General features: G+C 48.4%; 1 protein-coding gene across 3 annotated transcripts in view; it reads right to left on the reverse strand.

Annotated features, from left to right (window-relative positions):
- Window positions 1-22,018, reverse strand: part of LOC121596927 (protein glass-like) — a 71,348-nt gene that overhangs the window by 24,354 nt on the left and 24,976 nt on the right. For all 3 annotated transcript variants that reach the window (XM_041922322.1, XM_041922324.1, XM_041922323.1), the window contains exon 3: window positions 18,802-19,151. The gene's annotated coding sequence lies outside the window, so the exon portion shown is untranslated. The remainder of the gene's footprint in view (window positions 1-18,801; window positions 19,152-22,018) is intronic.

Consider the following 22,018-nt stretch of genomic DNA (forward strand, 5'->3'; position numbering starts at 1 on the left):
CATCGTTAATGTTTTGAACTTTATGTCAAATTTCATTAGATCGACCTCAGTAACCAACCTCCCCCACCTCCCTGCCCAACGACTGAGGTGTAGGGTTGGTTAAGGCATTGGCCTACCTTTGGTGCACGTTCGTCGCTTCTACGCTCGACTTTTTGTATTGCTGTTGTTTGTGGCCTGGTGAAGCACAGCAGATCCAGCCGGTGCGATAAGGGTGCCAACGCAAAACGGTTTTTGTTACCGAGACGCTTCGGTCGCAACGGTTGCATTTAAGGAGGCGCGATGATTCATGGTGCGCGTTCGGAGGGAGTTGGCGCCTTGATGCAGCACATCTTCTTCGCTGTGGGGCCCTCTCGTCAGTGGCGTCGCCTTGGTAATGACCGTATCGGGGGACCCCGCTTGCCGTCCCGAAAAGTGGTACCTGACCTTCTGACAGTTCCATCGCAATCGGTTGTAGTGGTGGAGGTGGCGGTTAATCTTAATTAGTATTATTTTATAACAATCTCGCGAGTGCAATCTTCAGCACCCCCCCCCCCTTCGGTTTGCGTGAAGGTGCGATAGGGACGCGCGAAAAAATTGCTGCCCGAGTTAGGGGTTTTAAAGGGGTTTGCTGGATCACGCGGCTGGTTCGGCCGCGCGATTGGCGATGCCGTGGTTGGCTATCATAAATAGCAGTCCTTATTAGGCAGAGGCTGCTGGCGGTGGAATCATCCGCGTGTCGATCGAGGCGGGTTGATGAGTGGAACCGATTTCGCTTCTCATCATCGCTCCCCTCCCTTCGGTGCTTCGATTGCCTTTAAAGAAAGCGGAATAATTTGTTTGGAAGCTGGCAGTGCGGGCGCGCGTTTATGCTGGGTGTAGATTGATGTTATGGTTGTTGGGGTGGGTTTTTTTTGTGTCTGTGTGTGCCTCCCCGCACTCCGTTCGCCAAAAGATCACAGCAAAACAAACGAACCTTCCCTTCTATGGTGGGTGTGAAATGAACAAATAAGCTGCAGTTTCGAGCACCGAAAAAAAAAGGATCAAGGATTAGGGAAGGGTGTGAAATGACAAAACCGAAGCCGAAGGTCGTGATCGACCTGGACGCGATCGCTAATTTGTTGCACGCGGCGGCTTGTTAGTTTGTGCACTAATCTTCTGCATAGATCCACACAGTCCACACGAGAAGGAAATTGCGATTGATGCAGGATAGGTGTGCTAATCGGTTGTGCTAAGGATCGTTAGCACCCATTACGGCCAAACCGAAAATGCCACCGCCGAAAACCTTCCGGGCATCACTCACTGGGGCACGCGAATCTTTTTTTTTTCTGTTGCGGTAGTTAAATATTTTTACGATCACTTACACTCGCGCAGAGTCGGCGAAAAGGTTATGGGTTTAGAATGTGTGTGCGTCTGCGTGTGAGTGATGCCCATTTTGGGACGGCTCAACACCCCAAGGAAGCATCAATATTGAGTATTGAGAGCGTATCACACCGAAAAAAGTGTCCCAAAGCCGGAAGTCATAAATTTTGGGCCCGAACGCGTGCGAGAGATGATGTCTCTTTGCTGATCCTCACACTCGCTTCTTCTTCCAAGGCTGTGAGTGTGTGTGTGTGAGCAACTTTGATAAGCGGGTTTGACTTTTCGCCAAATCTCTTATCCTAAGCTGGCAATATTAGCGTAGCGAAAGGAGGTTTATTGAGGGAGATATGGAAGTGAGACGAGATTTCTGCGGAATGTGCGATCTGGCCTTAGGGCAAACAGTCCGCAAGCGGAAAAGGCAAGATTGGATGGTCTCTTTTTTTGGGGAGTTACGGATGGGTTTACGGATGAGGTTTTAAACGCTCGGTGCGATTGCGATGCCCTGTGGCAGTTAGGAAAACATCACCAACATGCGATCGCACGTCACGAGACTTCGTGGGTTTAAGGTATTTTTTTTGGAAGGCATACGCGCGGGCCGTCATTTATCTTTCGGGACTTTGTTTGGTCAAAAGCCACCGTAAAGGGTCTTCAAAACAAAGCCACATTGTTGCCGACTGGCTGCCTGCATCGATCGCTGGTTTGGGTTGAAGATTCCTCAATGAACTCGGAGTGTCTTGCCTTCCCCAAACTCCAGTGATCGCGGATGATCTCAAAAAGACAACAGTAGGAAAAGCAATCCCTGTGTGTGTGTGTGTGTGTACTACCATCATCAACCAAGATCTTTATAATCGCCGATTGCAACAGCGAAGTCCCATTGAAATCAATCATTTTCAGCCTTGTTTTGTTGGCGCGCGTCGTTACAGTTGATGCTTAGGCTGGCGGGTCTTTGGACGTCTTCAAACTCCGAGCTGGAAGCTGCTCTCCTGCCGCGCGTTGAGTTAGACACAGTACACCCAGTCACGCCGCTGCTCAGGTACACGGGGCCCTCAGGATCTTTGGAGCTTCCATTCCAATCATTGCTCTCTCTCTACGCTCGCGGCTCGCGCGTGTGTCTACAACACGTTTCATTTTTTTTCTTCGCAAGAGTCCCTAAAATTATGAATATCGATATCGCTCGAGCAGAATCTCACGCGTGGTAGCCCGAAGGCGGGTGGACCATTTTTCAAACCGAACCCTTCCCTCACGCTTCCCGCGGCCCCACTGTCGCACACTCCACATTGTCCGCAGAAAGTATCTGGCTATTATTATTCGGCTCGTTTGGCTCGGTACGTTGCTCGGCTGCTGACGATGACGCCCGTAAGGTCAACGTGGTCGTCCGGTCCGGCTACGCGGTATCGGTTTCTGCTGCTGCCGGGCTGCTGGTACAGCAGCAGCAGCAGCATCGGCAGCCTGCGAAAGGGGAGCAATAAAATCAATCAAATTACCTCCAGCCCTACTACTACTACAACTACTACTGCACAAATCGGGGGAAAGACAGAGGAGAGTTTGTTATACACCCGCATCGCCGGTGATTGAGTTTTCGTCCGTTTCGGGATCATCCCGTGCTTCGTGCACACAAACAGAGAGCTACCAACGCGTTTGATGTGGTTACGGCTGCCTTCTGCCGCTGGTGCTGCTGCTGCTGATGGAGTGGGTTTGCCATTCCGTGCATGCCTCGAGCGAAATTGGTGATGTTTTGCTGGGTGCTTATTGCTAGCGCTGCGGGAATAGCCTCTTTGTATTAGGTAATGTTGGGTATCAAATCGATAACCGTAACGTATTGTTCCACCTCACGTGTGCGGACTGTTTTATGTTGTGCTGTTAAGCATTATATTACATTTACTTCCCCACTGTTTGAACGTTTGTACTAGAAACCATGCACGAGCGTCACCGTTTTAATACAAGTTTCCTACTGGTTACTGTCGTTTTAGTGGCAATAAAAAGGAATGACAAATCGATATGCCGAGCACCGGTGCTCTGCTGCCTGCCGGCTACATTGAGCCTTCATCATCCGTCAGCGGCCGATGATGAGCGAGGATGATCAACAATATCATGACAAATGGATCGTACAAATGAGTGTGGTGAGCGCTTGCGCTATGGCATTGTCGCACCGCCAGAATTGACATTGTTGCAAGCGATGGAAATAATTGCAGCAGTGTGTTTTACCCTACGAAAACACCACCGCCCAGCCGTACACTTTTCCTAACCCCCTTTCGTAGTGCGGACGGAAATGAAAACATCATCATCGGAACCATTACTCATCTTGCAAGCGGTGCAAGCCACCACTCACACATTACTCATCGAATCGCGCAAACTACTCGAATCGCGCGTCACTTTGATGAGTCGCTAGTAGTTGACGCGCATCATTATCGCTTTACGGGTTGCTGTGTGTGTGTGTGTGTTTGTGCTCGAGTGCGATGCATTTATTTGTCAGTCGGAAACAGTCTGGAGGGCCCCAGTAGGAAAATTCCTGATTGCGGTGCTGGCGGTGATACACGGGTATGGGGTGAAAATTAAAGCAAATGATCACCTTTTTCATGGCTGCTGAAGTAGTACAAGCAGTGCTGGGTGGTGGTAGTAGTAGTAGTAGTTGCGCTAGTAGCTGCGACGTTTGTGCTGATGGCATGATGATGATGATGATGGTGATGGCATTCGAGGTGAACCGGGCCGCGTAAAGATGCGTGTATGAGAAAAATCACATCAATTTATCGATTCGCGACGAGCCGGCTGCCCGAGGTTGGAAGCGTTACCGTTTCATGGGTACAGAAAGAGAAAGAGAGAGAGGGAAGCTGCAGTCAAGAAGGAATTGCCATATGGAGTCATGAGACAATCAGCGCCACAACCCTGAACACACACTCGGGCGGCCGCGCGCGCTGGAGGGAAAAGACGATACTTATTTTAAGAAGGAACTAAAGATGTACGGAATGATTATTTCATCATCCGCGATTACCTTGCCGGTGCGCTTGTTTTGGGTACGGAGGTACAGAGTGGGGTTGGTTTGGTGTGAAGGAGGGAATGAAAAAGTGCTATATTAGTAGCACTGGCCGCGGAGGAAGCGAATGATGAGTTCCCATTAAACTTGTTATTCACTGTAATAAGTGATTTTATTTTCATGAGGGTGAGTTTTTTTTCTGTTTCGATCTCCTTCTCTCTCTCTCCCTCTCTGACACTGTTTAACTCTTTTTACAGATCTAGAGCTTGGTGCAGCGCACAGCTGTGGTCGCAAAAAGGAAGGCAAAGGGAGAGACACGGAGCGCTCCTTTCAACAAGTAAGTATTTTGTACCTTTTCGTGTAATGCTTTTATTTGCCTGATTGATGATCGTTGAGCAACCAAAACACAGCCGCCGAACGAAACAGCCCCATCTCTGATTGAACAACGCGGAGCACTGCACAGAAGGGGCACAGCAGCAAAATTACAGATGGTCAAAAAATTAAAATACGTACGCCCTTTCGATGGCCCGGCGCACGGCCCCGTGTTCGGAGGCCCGGGTGAAATAGGCCACCAGGTTGTGCAGTGCAGACCACTTGTACGGGGAAAAATCGTTGCTGTACGCATTTTGCGTAGCTAATTTGTACGACACAGGCCGTCCAATCCCGCCTCCCCCGACCGTCCTTCCACTTGTCCCGTCGGTGCATCGGGAAAGCTATAAAATTAATTCATTTACAATACTACCTCATCATCGAGCGGGAGCGTCGCCGACATTGGCGGTGGTCGCATGTAGCAGCTTGTACGCGTTAGCCCGAGCCCTGGGACGAGCTGGGCGGGAACGAGAACGAGAACGAAGGGATTGGAAGGTTGGGACCCTTCCCCGTGGTTTGACCTCAACGCTCTTCCTCCCCTATAGACATGTGCCTTGTGCTCCGGAGCCGGAGCAAATTAAATTAATGCCGTTTCAATTAGTGAACCACTCAAACATGAACTGCCAATTTTCTGCGACTCGAGCCCATTACGATAATGTTGTCTGCTTTATTAACTTTCCCGGTCGCTCTGTCTCTGCTCGTCGAGCTCAGAGGGGGGGTTTGCGCTCAATTGAACGAGCAGGATGCGTTGTGGTTGCTGTCGCGCATGTCGCGCCTCACAAAAAGCTCCCCGAAATCAGATAACGGCCGCGTTTTGCTGTTCGATCGGCTGGCTGATCGATTTCGGGAGAAGCCATCGTTGGTAGCGCTATAGGAAGCACTGCTTTAGTTGCTTTTTTGTTTGTTGCTGTTTCATCTTAACCATCATAATTGGGGCTTAAAATATCGAAAATGATGATCAGGCGAGCTGGCTTACTTTTAAAATCGATCAAACATGATAGTAAAACCTCATCGGTCCGATACCGTCCGATGCGTGGGAATATAGTTTCTGCTTATCTTTACATCACTGTACCTTTGATTGTGTAATGGAGGCCATTTGGGGATATCTTAATGGGCTAGTAATATGGTTTCTGATATGGAAGCGTCCCGGTCTGTTACTTATGATTATTGCTTTCTGCCATTCGTCGCCAGAAGTGCATTTAATTTGCAAGAAGAATTTACTTCAAATGAGAAAATGTTTGTATTTTTCGATGATTTTTCTTTATTCCAATTTGTGACAAAAATCTGCCGAAAGTTTAACTTACTGTTATTGCTGAACAAGTACTCAATACTTTACGATACTGCTGACTTAACCCGTTCAACTAACCCCCCCTCCCGGCGGCGGATCAAACCCATTTGACCTTGAACACCTTGGCGCCATAAAATTGGAATCTTTATTTGAACGAAATCGTTTCACCGGTTGGAATTTTGCAAAAACGGGCTCAAGATGAATTGATCAAAAAGAAAAAAAAAGGCCTCTGCCTTGCCCCGTTGCCCGAAAGTTCAAAATTAATTGAATTGAATTTAGGGACGCGTCTGTTTGCCCGCTCCGTGCCAATAGCATGACAATAACAATAATCGTAACAATAAAACCGTTTCACCGCAAGGACGCACTCGGGACGCTCGGGAAGATGAATGGGATGGGCATTTTCCCTCCCCCCCACCGAAATTGAGCTTTGCATAATGGGTGCTGCTGCTGCTGCGGCAGCAGCAGAAGACGAACTACCAGCGCTGGACCACCCAGGCGCTGGCTGGGATCGAGCCCCGAATGGATGATAATTTTGGGGGTGAAATGCAAAGGCGTCCGCGCGCGCTTTTTGACTTTTGAATGGATTGCGTTTTTACACTTTCCACTCCAGCGGCTATGTTTTTTTTTTTTTTGGCGGGAGGCAAACGGAAGCTTTATCGGGATCCTTTTTTTCCTTCCTTTGAGCATCGCGTAACGTTTACACGGTCCCCCGAGCGAGCGAGCGCGAGCAAAGAGGAGAATCACGATGATGTATTTTAATGTACCGCTTTATTACCACCGAGTAAACGTTGCAAATGGGGTTTGGTGCAAACACACACACACACACACACACACACACACATGCGAGCAGCTTACAAGAATTTATGATAATGATTGAGGATGAGTGTGTGTATGTGTTGCTTTTCCATTTCTTGCTTCATAAATATCATCCACAAGTGTTGCTGAAGTTGAAGCGCTTCCGCTGCCCGTGGGTGGGTGTGGAAATGGTGTGCGAAATAATGTTGAATTGTTTATTGCAAATCAAACGTCACCTCTGTCATCATCGCCACGGGACGGGAATGTGTCACAGTATGTGACGAAATTACACTTTCACTAGCAAAAAAAAAAAACATCCGATGGAATGTATAGGAATGACGCGACTGAAGTCTGCCAAATACTGCTCCGAGGCGCGCTGTTGATTTCGTAAATTATTTTTACAACCTCAAACATGCAAAGATGTATCAAATCGGGTGTCTTGTCAGCATTAGGAGCTCTTCACAAAAATCATGTAAAATCATGCTGCTGCTGCCGCACCCAGCATTCGGGAGCAATCAAATGCTCGCTTGCGAAGAAGGTCCGCGAGCAAACTAATTAGTCGATGATGTTACTCCGCGCGATCGGCGCGCGTGCGAGTGCTTTTGTCGTTTGCGCCATTCCTATGTATGTGTGAGGACTGTTTTGGGTTGGGGGCGAATGTTGAAACAATTTAACAAGCGTCGTACGGGAACGTGAAATCAATTCCAACGAAACCGAGAATCGTTTATGAATGAGCTTTAATGTTTTATTTATGACTTCTTTTTTAGAAAAAAAGGAGAAGGAAAAAACCCCCCAAAGTAAGACTCTCCCGAGAAGATTGCGTGGAGTAGGGAGACACACACGCACGCGACTATTAAGGGAGAATGAATTTAGCAATGACGGGATTTCGAGCGCCAAGCGAACGGCAAATGCGCTCCACTGCGAGCGAGCGAGCGAGTTGGAATCTGATCGTGTCGCTTTTATGTCACCGTGCGCTGATATTGACGAGCCCGGTTCGGTCGCATTGGCCCGGGGTTATGTGTGGCCGCATTAAATCGTGGCTTGATTTATTTTCCCTAATGAGCATGATTTGATTTATATTGGTTTTGGCGTTAGTTTTCCCTCCCGCTTGCGTGGCAGGAACGAGCAGGATGCTTCGCATTTCGAGAAAGTTTGTGCACAAAAGTAATTTCAATGGTTACTCTTGGTGGCGGTGGTGGTGGTGGTGGTGATGGAAAAGAAAAGCGATCACGAACCAACGATATCGATTTCGATCGTTCATCGCTGTTTGGTTATCGCATCGAAATTTGGCTGCTTGTCCGATTACGATAGGGGAGGTAACACTACGGTGGTGTGAAAATCTATACCCGTGGAAATGGTACCAATTTCGAACTGGGGAAGATGTCACCCGCTGGGGGTGATGGGTGTGATCGCTTAGAAATGGCATCCGAAATCGTAATCGATTTGTATCGCTTATTAGCAAAAAAAAAAATAAAAATACGCTGTTCGACTGAACAAGCGACGAACCCCGGGGTTGTATGGGAGATGGCAAATCAAAAGACTTGACAAGCGACGAACCTGTCAAAACGGTTTCTGGCCCGATTCTCGCTCATTCATGGTTTAGCATGAGTAAAGCTAACACGAGCGCGTATATGTGTGTGTGTGTGTATGTCACTATTACGACATATATACACACCCCAAAAGAGTGGAGTGTTGTTCACCCGTGGCTAAACATCATTTTTTGTGCTGCCCGCCCCACAAAATCAAGCTGCCTCTTCTTCGAGTAGTACACAAAAAAATAAATCATAAATCATTCCCCCTCGGGAATGGACGGGCGCTGGCAAACGAAAACGATGTGTATTATTCGTACGCAGCGCAGCGCATTTTTCTGTTGTTGCTGCTGCTGCTGTTGTGGCATCTTTAGCATCGATGCCCCATATGGACCGTGCCATCCTTAGAAGAGCACACACGCATTGCTCAGCGAGAAAGAAAAAAGGGAAAGAAATCCGTAACAAAACATTAGATTTTTCAATGAACATTGTTCGGCCGGAATCATGTTGCCTCAGTTCGGGAGGCGTTGTTTGGATTTTCGGTTGATGTCTGTGCCCTTTTTTTTCTTTCTTTCTTAAAGTTGCTGTCACTTCCTCCACAGTGTTGAACTTCTTCTTTTTTATCGCTCTGTGCAATCGTTTTGTATACACCGGCGACGGTACACGGTTCGTTTTGTAGCTCCGGTGCGCTATTTTGTTGTTACTGTTACTGACGTATTTAAATGGTGTACAGAGTCGACATTGAGCTGCTGGTGCCACTGCCACAGCAGTAGTGCCGGTTGTACGGTGTATGGTAATCGACCAACAATGTTCGCACTCGCTTGCCCGCCACCGTCGTCTGGGGGGGCGAGGAAATGACACCGACATCGACGCGGGCAGTGCCAGCAGAGCTCGTGAAGGATGAGGTGTACTTGAATTATCGAAAAGTCTGTTTTTGGAAGTGCTATGAATATTTATTAACATATTCAGCGCGTGTGTGTGCTTGTTTTTGGGGGGCTCTGGGACTCTCTTTTGGAGAGCCGCCTTTGGCGCTGAGCAATGGGGAGATGTACACGTTAAATTGCAACACGGCAATGCCATCAATGCGACCCAACGGCACAGGGGCAGCGTGGTAGGGCTCAATTGGATTGCTGGCGCTCTCTTGCTATTGAAACGGCAAGGGTGCGGCCTTTGCTCGAGTTTTTTTTTTTTTGTAATGCTCGACATTGGCTCAGGTGGCTTCGCCGGAGTCGTCTTCGTTGGATGGCCGCTCGGTAAGAGGTCAGGGTTCAAGTGTGCTCGGTCAGTCGGTCGGTGGCTTCGTGAGGTGTAAAGAAAAGGATTGATCTCGATTCAACGGGCCCATTTTTTCTTTCTGCACGTGAGGGTGCGCGCTTTCGAGTAGCCGAGCAATGCAAGAAGTTCAATGGGTTTGTGAGGTGTTGCTTAAGCTGCTCACGACCTTGCCCATCGGGAAAGAAGGAGGGTTGGTTGCAAAATGATTGGGTTTTTGCTTGCAGTGCTTTGTTTTGCGAGAGGCGAACTCTTTATCAGTTTTTATTTATTTGGTAGTGACTGGTACCGGTGCAAAGAAGATGAATGTGGTTGAGAAGAGTCATTATAGTGCTGTGTCCTCCAATGATTCACTATTCGCTTTTTAAATAGTAATTTGAGTGAAATGAAACAGTTCAAATCCGGTTCGAAGGACCAAAGATGCTCTCAAAGATATCTTAAGTTGTTGAGCTTTAAAACTCCTCTCTCTAAGAATTATTAAGAATAATGTGATAAGAAAATTGAAAGAAACTCGGGGCATTAATTTATAAATCATTCTCTCCAAAGTTGGCATGTGAACAAAAACACATCACAAAAGATTGCCAATCCTAAAGAATTGGGAAATAAATCCTTTGTTCTGAAGCTCTTTTCAAAGAGAACCGATTTCAATTCTCAAAACTCGCAATGAAACAAGAGAAAAAACACAATCGTACAACCTGCAAGAAACCGTGTGCCTCATGCCCTTGCAGCCTCACAGTGAAACATTGCCGCATTTTCTCACCATTAAGCTATCATGCAATGCGCTTACACGTGTGCTACCTAATGCCACACATGCACACATGCGACCCGCATTGCTGATAAAGCGTTTGTGCCCTGCGACCTGAAATTGAGAGCAAAAGCATAAGTCGGCGGTAGCCGGTCGGATTGGTCAATGGGAGTCGGGAGAATCATCGTCCCTCGTCGTTTGTTTCGGACAGGTGCACAAGTATTCACGGCGCCACCCCGTGTACCGTGCATGGGCTTCTTTTGCATGCTCTTGTTCCCCTTCCCCCCCCCCCATTTAACCGCAGCATAATGATGATTAACTGAGAAAAAATCCCACACACAGGGAGCCGGCACGTGAGCATACAAACTGGCCCGCGCGTTGCGGCAAGAGTTTGGTTGTTGCTGGCTTTATGAATTTTGGTTTTACCATAATCGTGCCCGCAGGCGTGGGGAGAGAAGGTTGTAATGTTCCTATTTTAAGATGAGCCACCACGGCCATCTCCCAGGTCGCATACATGCAAGTGCTCTTAGTTTTTGAACTAGTGCACGATTAGGCAAAATCCCTCACTGTGTGTGTGTGTGTGTAAATCGCTGAGAATTTTGCGCTTTCAATTGCTACCGTTTGTGCTTAAGATTGTGGTGGAGGAGGTCATAATCATATGGCCGCGATTTCCGAGGATAGGCAATTGTTTTGTGCCGGTGCTCCAGTTGTCTGCTCTGCTGGAGTACTATGTTCAGAATGGTTTCGCTTTTTTTCTTTCTCAAGCCGCCAGTTTGCCCGACTCAGTTTGTAATCATTTTGCAAGACGAACTACACCGCACCTGACGTGCAGATCTTCTTCGATCATAACATAGCGCGCTACCTTTAACCGCCACAAACCACAAAGTCAAGCTCGAAGCTCGTTGAGAAATGGAAATGATCTGCAAGAGACGGGCCCGGGTCTGTTCCGTTTGTCTGGTGGCGGGTTGTTCCTCCCCTTCTGCTTCGTTTCTTATTACTATAATTAAAATCATTTTGTAATGTTTTTTTTCGGTAACTAGCAATCTACCTTGCGCCAGGGGGAAGCCAGCGGGAGTGATGATTGCTGGCATGTGATAAGATCACGTTTAGCGATTGCGCAAAGTGTTAGATTCCTCCCAGAAAGTGGTGGGATGAAACGGCTGCTGCTGCTACTTGCCGCTTGAATGTTTGCACAAACCGGCGGGCTGGTTAGCGTGTTCGAAATCGTTATCGTTACAAGATCGCTCGCTGCAGATAAAATACGGGCGTTTGGGCTGTTCAAGAGGGTGCTAATGAATTGCGCCCAACGCTATCGGTTGAACGTCTCATTTATCAGCATTTTAGGGCTCATTTTGCTCCGAAATGTGTGTATGGATGGATGGGCACGTAACACGAACCGATGATCGCTTTTGATCGCATGCCGTATTAGCAAAAATTCGCTGAAGACAATTTAATTATTGCTACTCGGCTTGGCTGCTTGGAACTGCGCAAAACTCTCCCACTCCCAAGCGAACCATTTGAAGATCTTCTTCCCACACGGCGAAAGTGAATAAGCGAGATCAATAAAAGATACAAGCGCACCAAATCGATGCGGTGGATGAAATAAAAACTCACGCTAATAGAATACCGTCCCTGCCAGCTTCGCTGCCGGCCCGAAACGGCGGTGATGCGCAGTCACTATACAATTTAATAACTCCAACTGACAACTAAGCTCACGTTTCTGCTGAGGGGTAGGATTGTCAAAACTGAAGATCCCCGTATGAAGATCCCGATCGTACACAAGCACTTTCTTTCTCTCTCTCTCTCTCTCTCTCTCTCTCTCTCTCTCTCTCTCACAGCCCGCCTCTCCTTAATTGACGTAGCGAAACGTAAATGGGCTCGCGGCGGTACCGAAACCACACTCGAACCAGATTTCTGACAGATCGACTTCAAAACGATTCACGCCACAGCCATTCAAACGCTCCAAATCGATTACTTTCGATCAGTCACGGTGGGTTCGTCGCTTGCACTCCCCAGCGGTCCCCGGGTATTACCGAACCTACCCATCTTGAAGTGAAGATCCTCATCGGTAGACTTTCTAGTTTACCGCGCTTTGCGCAGACCCAGCCGAATGCCGAGCGACCCACGACGACACGATCCTCTAATACCTATTAACCCCTGGCGCAAAGGCAAACAAACCTCTTTTGAAAATGGGTGGCGAGCGGCTCTAAGTGATTCCTCTTCTGGGGGCGAAAAGATGGAAGGGGAGGGGGGAAGTGACCCTCTTCACTGACCACGCGCTACAGAGCGAGTTCGGAGGGATTTCGGGCGCGAGCTTTCGAGTTGTGAGGTTGAGTGTCCATTCTCCTGAATTGATTTGGTTCATCTTTTTGATTGACGGACCGGGACCCGGGACAATGGAAACGGGGTAGTGATCGACCACCCCACTGGATCGATTCTTTTCCAGCTGTCCGCCCTCACGCGTGTAGTTTCGGCTGCTGCTGCTGCTGCTGCTGTCCGCCTCTGAAGGTTCGCGAACGGGTTGCGCTGTTACATAAATTCACCTTGCAAACCGTTTCCGCCCGCACGGAATCTTTACGAAGGGGGAAAAAAAAACTCCGGGAGCCGGTCCTTTTAGGAACATTCCGTCCAGGGCTTGGTACGCTCAATGAAAGTGAAGTGTAGCGCGGTGAAGGCCTTGATTTGGTAAGGGGGAAAAAAGCACGCACACAACAGAAAAAAAAACAACCCCAAAGGGAAAGGGACCCTTCGGTGAAAGATCTTCCAGCGCCTTAGGACACGGATGAGGCGACACGCACTCCGAATCGGGGGGGAGAAAAAAAATCGAAAAAGAAGCGATTCAACCTAGCTACCAGCTCTGCCCCGTCGCTGCACGGAATTGTGCCCATTTTTGGAGGGGTTCGTCGCTTGTGTCGCATTTGCGGCAAGCCGTTCGTCCTCTTGTGTGAATGGGAAAACCCGCCGGTGCGTGCCGGTGACCCGTTGTCACAAGGGCTGTGTCGGTTTGTTTGTGACGGCGTTTAGCATTATGTATCGTGTCATTCAATGCAAAGGAAACATTCCGGAGCCATCAAAAGTGTATCACACGGCACACAATGATAAAGAAAACCGATAGGACGGCATTAGAGCGTGCGTGTGTGTGTGTGTGTTGGGGCAAAACGGAAGCGGCAAAGCGAAGGCGATTTGTATGATTTAGGTGAAGCGAGAAGAGGACACTTGTTAGGGTTTTTTTTTGTGTGCTATTGATGGCCGCTGTCAACGCTGCGTTCGTCACGAAACGCAACCGCACACGCAAACACCGATATTCCGTCGGCCCCATCTGAATGGGGCTTTTTTTCTTTCCACAACGGCACTGACTATTTTGGGACACATGTCTGCCCTCTCCTAACTAGATCCGGTGGAACAGTGATATGCGTCAAAACTTTCACGAAGCAGGAAAATCTTAACGATCGTGTTAATTATACTGTTACAGCAATACACACACACACAGAGCCAAACACAAATCCACCGACAGAGATTTACGTGCTAGCGCGTATCAAACCACGCTGGCACGCTTTTGTGCGTTTGTGAGCTGCTGCTGCTGCTGCTTGTCGCCGAACCGTGATCGTGCGAGCATCATTTCTTTCACGTCGCTGCTGCGTCTGCCGCGATCCATATCAGACAAGCGAAAACAGACGTCTTGACATCGTGTTTTATGTCGCGTTTAAGCCTTTGCGTCGGCACAGGAAGTGAAGGTGGACGGACAAAGAAGATGGATGGAGCGTTTCGTCATTTGCAATATTTTGGACGCATTTTTTTTTTCTTCGTAGAGAAAACAGTTCCGTTAAGCAAAAACTAATCGAACATTGAATAGGCCTCAGTTTCGCCGGGGTTCGTCGCTTGGTGCAATCTTTCGGCTTTGGCGTGCTTTGCGCTCGTGCCACATTGCCCGTGCTTCTGATGGTACTGATGCACGACATCGATGTCAAGCGAGGCTCGTTTTTATTATATTTCCATGCTTTTACATGCCGTCCCCGATTCCTTCCCTTTCCCATTACCCCTTTCTATTTTCAAAACAGATGGGTCCACCATTAGCTTCTCATTTTCTCGGACGTCAGCGGATTTTCAAACCCTGAAACCGTTGGCCACCCCCGCGCATCCGCGCTCCGGCAGTGACAACGCCTGGTAACGCTTCATTCAAAACCCCTATTGCTGAAGCCCTGAAGCTTAGAGGCAAAATGAAGTAAAACATGGAAGCAAATAATACATGCTGCTGCCGCTCCCTCTACCATTTGCCCTTCTGCGGAGCCATTTCCTTCCCTTTTTTCTTGCTACATTACATCTCCCCAGGTGGATGCTGCTGGCCGGACGGCCAGGATTGGCAGAAAGCGGATGCATGCAAAACTCTAGCCACGGTCGCCGAGAAGAGTTGCACACAAAAAACGACAAAAATTGAGAGCAATCAGCATCAAAACGGCAGGCGACGAGCAGGCGTACACACAAGCCTCGTGCCACGGCTTGTGTGTGTGTGTGTGTGTGTGTGTGTGTGTGTGTGTGTGTCGCGCACTCGCGCAATGTTCCATGTGTTTAAGGTTTTTGCGCAGAAAGCATTGCGCATGCGGAGTCTCTGCGCGAGGTCAGTAAAAGACCCTGCGGGTGTTACAAGCGAATAAAATAAAACTGGGGGAAAAAAATACTCGCAGGAGAAAGAAGGGGGACACAGCGACATAGGGAAATATAAAGCTTCCCGGATAAGCTCGGTGTAGAGCAAATAAAAAAAAAAACATCTCCACAACCGCCTGCCTGCGCAAGACGACAGCGCAACGCGCACCGAACTGGAGCAAATCGTGTGTTGTGTGTGGTTGGGTTTGCGGAGACACCGAATCGAATCCTCCGCGTAGAAATGCAAGCACGGGGTTCGGTAACGAAGGCAGGGATTGAATTAAAGTGATACATAAATTTAATTTTACTTTCAATTCATGAGCGGAATGCAGAAAGTGGACCGCTGGTAAGATTGCTAGTGCAGGATGCACCAGCTTTTCTGCTCTCTCGAACCAGTTTACACACTGATGCGAGCGAAGGGAAGCAATGCAGGGGGTCGCTTGCAGCTCGCTCGCCTACCGCGGCCGGCGGAAGCGAACCGCATCCGCATATCTGCAACTTGTCATCTTCGAAGTTGAAGTATGTGAATGAACGCGCGGGAGGTTGGTCCCGCGCGTCGAGCAAAATTGTAATGTTTTTACCCATTTTTCAACCACCTATCGGCTAGTGGCTATCGGCGCTCGGTGGTTAGAAGGAGGAAGGCACGCAGGCCTTCTTTCGGTGTGATTTGAGGGTTTCGTGTACTTTTCGTCGATATCTTTTGGGATTTGCTTCCCCTTTCCGCTGTCGTGTTTATGGCAGGGGTATCGGTTGGGAGATTCTCCCCCCCCCCTCCCCCTCAGCCGTTTGGGAGTGCAGCGGACAGAGGCGACTTTCGTTTCGGGGCACAACGGCAACAACACCGGTGCACAACGTCGTCCACCTGAACGTCCGCGTGCAGCACGACAATCAGTGCAGTGAAGGCGAGGGAGGAGCGGATGGTGGTGTGTGTGTGCGAGGACAGGAAGCAGTTAAAAATAACGATTAAAATGGAAGCTACAAATTAGAGTAAATACGAGCCTGTCATCGGAACGCGATCGTTCATTCATTAATGGCGGGGATGGGAGAAAAGAGAGAGAGAGAGAGAGAAACAAAACGGGACAACGAAAGCGACGAACCCCTCCGCGGTCGTAGGATGATTTCTTTCTCTCCCGAACCGAATCCCTTTGGGGGTTCGAAATCGCGCGAAACCGAGATGACAGATGTGTCACTCGGCTTTCCGGGAGGAGAGCGTGTTGCGGGAGAAGCTGGGAAGGCATACTATGGAAGGTGGAAATGCGACAAAATACGATCCCTTCGGGCGGTTTTTGAGGTCTTGACGGGGCTGTTGGACTTGCTTTCGAATCGTCGCTCGCAAGAATTACTCGAAATTAATCGTTTCGTGAGTGTGTTGTGTTTGAAAGGGCAAGGAAGAAGAAGGGAGGAGCTGAAGTTTGAAGCTTTTTTTCCTCCATCTCATGTGTGCGGTGGTTGGGATGTTTCTGAACCCGTACAGGGTGTAAAAATGGGTGGTCCAATTCGATATGGCAAAGGTATTTATCATTGTTGATATGTCCTTTTGCGGGCATCGGGGGGCGCCTACGACGGCGACGACGACGCTGTGGTGGTCATGCAAATGTTGCATCATTTGGGCTGGAGGATGTTTCTCGTTTTTTTGTGTTGCTCGCTCACACACACACACATACGAAATGTTTGTTCCCTTGTATGGTTTATTGATTGTCATTGCTTCCGATCCCGATCTGATGAGAGGGTTTTTGGAGCATGTTTTTTTTTGGTTTGGTGACTGTTGTGAAAATGCGTTTTCCCCCGAGGGAAGGATGGATGAAATTATTTATGCATTTTTAAAAGCTCTCCATTTTAGGTGGCTGGAGGTGTTTCTTTTTTGGGGTATTTTCTGAGCATAAGAAAAGCAATTTTTCAATTGATTATTTGACACAAAATTTATAGCCGTCATGTTCATGGACTTTGGCCCTTTTTCATGGTTTATTTCGCATTAATGGTTTTTTGATTAATTTTCATTTGTCTGTATTTAATACTACTCTTCCTTTAAATACCTCCTTTATTTAATACCTCCTTTTCTTTACTACTCTTTGAACTAACAAAAAAGATCCGCCTCAACGTGAAAATAATATTCCACCCACTGGTTTCGCGTTTTTCTACCTCACATTCCCATTTTTCATCATGCGCGCAAACTGCTTTTTCACCCTTTCATTGCTGCAGGGGAACCAATCGCTTGTGCACTTCCACTTACTTATCATTGCCCACTTCTGCTGCCCACGATTGCCTTCCCTTGCAATGCAATGAGCCGTAAATCTGTCAAACAACATGCCACCGGTCCAACGGCAGCGTGCGGAAGCGCGAGATACAAGCGCATTAAAATAAAGAGAGGTCGCACTCCTCCCCCGGGCTGCGGGCTGAACTCCACACACGATCGAAATCGCAGCCCCTCGCACAAACAAATCTCTAATCTTGGTGCTGCCGGTGCTGCTGCTGCTGCTGCGGTGGCTGTTGCAGGACTCCCAACCCCGACAGTGTTGTACTAGCACCGGGAATTAAAAATTATTCTCGCATAATTTCGCAAAACGGAACAGCGTTGGGCGTCGGTCGGTTGGGTAGCTTCCAGCTTCTTGCGAAAGTGTATTGGGGGTATCATTTATGGTGCATCTGCCTTTGGAGCGGTTGCGGTTGCCACAAGATCAAACCAATTTCCCCTGTGCAACAAAAAAAAAACCCCGTGTGCTGGCATCTGGCAGCACGGTATGCCCCGAGAGTATGTACGAGATCGGTGCGATTGTTGAAAATCGTTCAGAAGGGAAGCACGCTCGGAGCAGCTCTCGGTGTCGAGATGGAATTAGATTTTTTGCTGTTGTTGTTGCTGCTTTGCTTCGCTTTCAGGTCAGGGTCTTCTTGACCACGTTTTTCGCCTTATGGGGAGCGCAGCGGGCTGGAGTTAGCCACGCCTGATCTTTAGTGCTTTAAGGAAGGGGTTGGAAGATGAATCCTCATGATTTGTGGCTGAGAGCTTAGGGCAAAGTTGAAGCGAAGAAAAAATGTTGATGAGCTTTATACCATAAGCATCTTCTTCGTTTTTAAGGGATATTGTGTGAAGGTTGCTTCAGATGTACAGTAACATAAAGCCGCGTTCTTAAAAACAACTTCAAAATATTGACAACCTGTTTGGAATTTCGTCGTGCGGTTTTGATAGTTCCAGAAACAGAATTTGATCCTCATCTAATGCGTCGCCTTCTCTCATCTTTGCTCTCGCAAGTGACACTTTGTTGTCACGCTGAAACCTGACCTCCAGAAGAACCAGCAAAACAGGGAAGATCAAAGCTAAAATGTAAAACTTATTCCCCAAAAAAAAAAAACACCAACCCACCGCTTCACTATCGACCCATCCGTTCCAGTCAATCAAAAGACACGACCCGGAGCACGAAACCTCATCCGTGTGTCCCGGGATGGACGGATTGGCGGGAGATATCTAAATCTATCTCAAAACCTCAAACCACTACCACCGTGCCTCGGAAACTGGTGTGTCAATTTTTTGGACCCCTGGCTTTTGTCGACGAAGCCACCCTTCATTCATTGATTGATGCGTCCTTCGGCTTTCTGTGTTTCATATATTTGTGACAGCGCGGGAGATCATCTTGCGCGGCACTTGAACCGAACTGTCAACCGGGCTGTCGAAAACCGGTGATAGAGAGAGAGAGAGACTAGGCCCGCGGGAGAAAGGAAGGTGGAGGTTGATTAGGTCTCCAAAGTTGCCCACCGCAACCTTTCCCCCCCGTTGGATGAACCCACCTAGACTCGAGCAAGAAACCCACGCGTAAAGTCACACGATTGAAATGACGGTTCAATGTTTTGTCAACCTTACCTTACTTGTTTCGGTGTTCTGTGTTCCGTTCCTAAACTCGTCACGGGGAACTGGCGGTGTTTCGGTTTGCGGCAACAGGTTTTGGGGATTTGGAAGCGCACAACCGGCCGGGACACCGAATGGGATGAAGGAAGATGAAGCAAGGCAGCAGGATCCGGACTGCGGCCTGATCCCTCCGAACGAAAAATCGTCCCCAAGGTTTGGATAGTGGCGTATTTATATTTGCGCCCTTGCCGATTTTTGGCGGCAGATGATGATTAGTGTCGGTTGGCCTTCAGAGGCTTGTTCCATTCCGGTGTGGATCGAGATCTTTTGAGTGCGTAATCCGAGCGCGATGAAACGGACGATGCCTGCGCACGGGGGGAGCGGTGGAGAAAGAAAAAAATGGAAAAGAACATTCAAATAAAGCAACGAGGAAGGTTTGATGGCATTAGAGTGTGCGTGTGTGTGTGTTTTGCTCTGGCTGAGGTGATTAATTAATAATGTTGAGGCGCGACGCGTTAGTTTTTCCCATCACTTCTACTATCGACCCACCTACAGTGGTACAAGCAAAAAGTGTAAGCAAAGTGTCGTTTTTGTTTCTTCTTCTTGTGTCTTAGATCCAACATCTCGAACGCTCTTCCTCTTCATCGCTTGCTCGTTTGCTTGCCATACCGGGGTAACTTCATGGCTATTCATGGTTGGATGATTGCGCCGGTTGGATCAGGTTCGACCGGATGTTGAAGCTTTTAGATTTGATTGATTTCGTCATCTGCAGGCTTCGACATCGTCCAACGCGAAACGCCCGCCTCGGTGTGTATCGAGTTAGATACGGCCGAGAGGATAAGTTTGTTTTCGCGTGGCGTAGAGTAGAGGGATTGGAAACTTGGAAACGGATTACGTTTGAGGAGTAAGGTGAAAGAAAGTTCACCATATCACGCCCTTGGCCACTCATGTGGGTTAATCCGGCCGAAGTGTTGCAGGCGGCTTGCAGGACCAAAGCGTTACATCATCGCACTATAAGTCGATTAGGATCGGTCAGATTTGCAAAAACTGAACGTGATAAACCGGCTGCAGGTTTTAGGGGCGGTTGAGTAACGATGTTTGCTTGAATTTTTGTTTCAAATGATCAAGAAATCATTTTTATTAGCTGTTTCCTGGTCACGGCACCAAAACATGTATAGAGAATTGTTTATCTCTTGTGTCAAATCAAATGATAAACTTGACTTTTTCAATATTTAGCGATACATTTTTTCTTTTTACAAAGCATTCCAATACGAAGCTGATTGCAATAAACGCCTTCTTGCTCAACTCTCCCCTTATTATGCGACAGTTTTTTTTACCTCGCGCAACTGCATTCCAACCGTCTAATGTTGTGCAAAATCTATGCTCTTTTTGCACAATACAAGTGCAAACACACATGCCGCGCAAAACCGCTCCATCCAAAACAGATGCATCCGATGAGTTCGATAAAGCGTGGGAGCTAGCCAAGCCATCATTGCAGCTTTCATCGCGCTGCAGCCCTAGAACAACAACAAGCCCCTAGTCGTCGTCGTCGTCCCCGCCGGTTTTGCAAAGGTGTAAAATATGCGCCAACGGATTGAGCGCGACCGGTTGGAAAATTACCCGCCGAAACAATCAGCCATTGTTTTCGGGATGGAATGGTGGCAAGACGCGAGACGGTTGACTGCGAAATAATATTTGATCTACTCATTAGCATACCCTCGTCGGCTTGTAGGCAGGCAGAATCGCATGGGAATCGCACATTGCACATTGCGTGCACATTCGATGAGCGATGAAGAAACCGTTTTGTACAAATTATGCTCAGAAACCACCACGGGTTCTCCCTTTCGTTGCAGCTCGTCGTTCGGTAAATGGGCAACATTGTGTCGTTGGGCGATCTGTTTTAAATAGCTGCACTAGTTTTCTGTCGCCCGACGATGTGGGGGGGGGGGGGGAACAGTTTGAGACGGTGCAAGACAGCGAACATGGACCACCTTGATGGAGGTTTTTGGTGTTGCTGAGGTATGTTCTGTCCCGATGAGGAGCAAGCAGCAACACACATTCCACCGGGTGAGGAAGATTGTAAAAGATAATTGATACATGAACGGATTGAGCGGATGAAGCAGCCTGCAGGGGATGAAGGGGGACCGTTTTGCAATCGCTCTACCCCTTTCGACTGGAGGCAGGCTGGATCGACAACATATTTTGGTGGATTGAAAATGTGTACGCCAAAGGATGGGAAAACATATTTGCATACACGAGTGGGAGCGAAACCGACAGTTGCACAACCGGGTCAATAAAATAAAATGCAAGCGCAGCGAGCGAAAACATACAAACCGAGACAGAGCAATCGAATTCCTGCACAACGGTTGTCATTCACGCGGTGGAAGCTTGTATTTTCGGGTCAAGCAAAGCATGTTAAACAAATTATTAGCTTCAAACCGTGAGGAGTTCAATAACCACAGCCACCAAAAACGGGCAAAAGAGCCAATTATTTGCACTCTCTATCAGTAGCCGCGCACGCCATGCCGCGACGACAGCCTGGTGCCGACTGCTATGCCCGATAGCGAAGGCAAGCGACGAACCCCATTTGCACTGCCGGCTGGCGAGGGTTAGGCTTCTTCCTCGGCTTCTGCCTTTGAAGCAATCAATCAATCAATCAATCAAATGCGAGTTTACTCCACAGTTAGACTGTCCTGCCCCTCCCCTCTGCTGGAGCACCATACGGTTCAAACTGATTGTTGCCACCCCAGCCGCCAATCGCCGCCGAAGGGAAGCTCGGCGCAAAGCCATGCAAAATGCACCGTGAAAGCTTCAAACCCACCACCGCCAAATGCTCCAAATCACCTGCCTGCGCTGGCGGGCCCGGGAGAATCGCGTTTCTACAATTTCGCGATACAGCTCCGGAGCAGTTTTGGAGGAGAAGGGAGGTTAGAAGGCGCACCGAATCGGTTGGCGACAACCGTCTTTCCCTTTTTGCTACGGTGATATAATTTAATAACGCGCAGTTTTATGAGTTTGTTTGCCGTTGAGGGTGCCCTCCCTGGAGTGGGGAGATGATGGGGAGCAGTGGGCACTAATTATGATTTATGTATGTGGCCCACCACCCTACCGGTGGTCTGCTTTCAGCGTCACCGGTCTGGATGGACGTGCATGGGTTGGGTTTGGGCGCCGCTTTTTTTGCCTTATTCCCTCCCCGGTCAACTCTGCAATATTGCGAAACGTCAAACCGATC

This window comes from Anopheles merus, chromosome 3R (genome assembly GCF_017562075.2).
Source record: "Anopheles merus strain MAF chromosome 3R, AmerM5.1, whole genome shotgun sequence".
NCBI classification, from domain to species: Eukaryota; Metazoa; Arthropoda; class Insecta; order Diptera; family Culicidae; genus Anopheles; species Anopheles merus.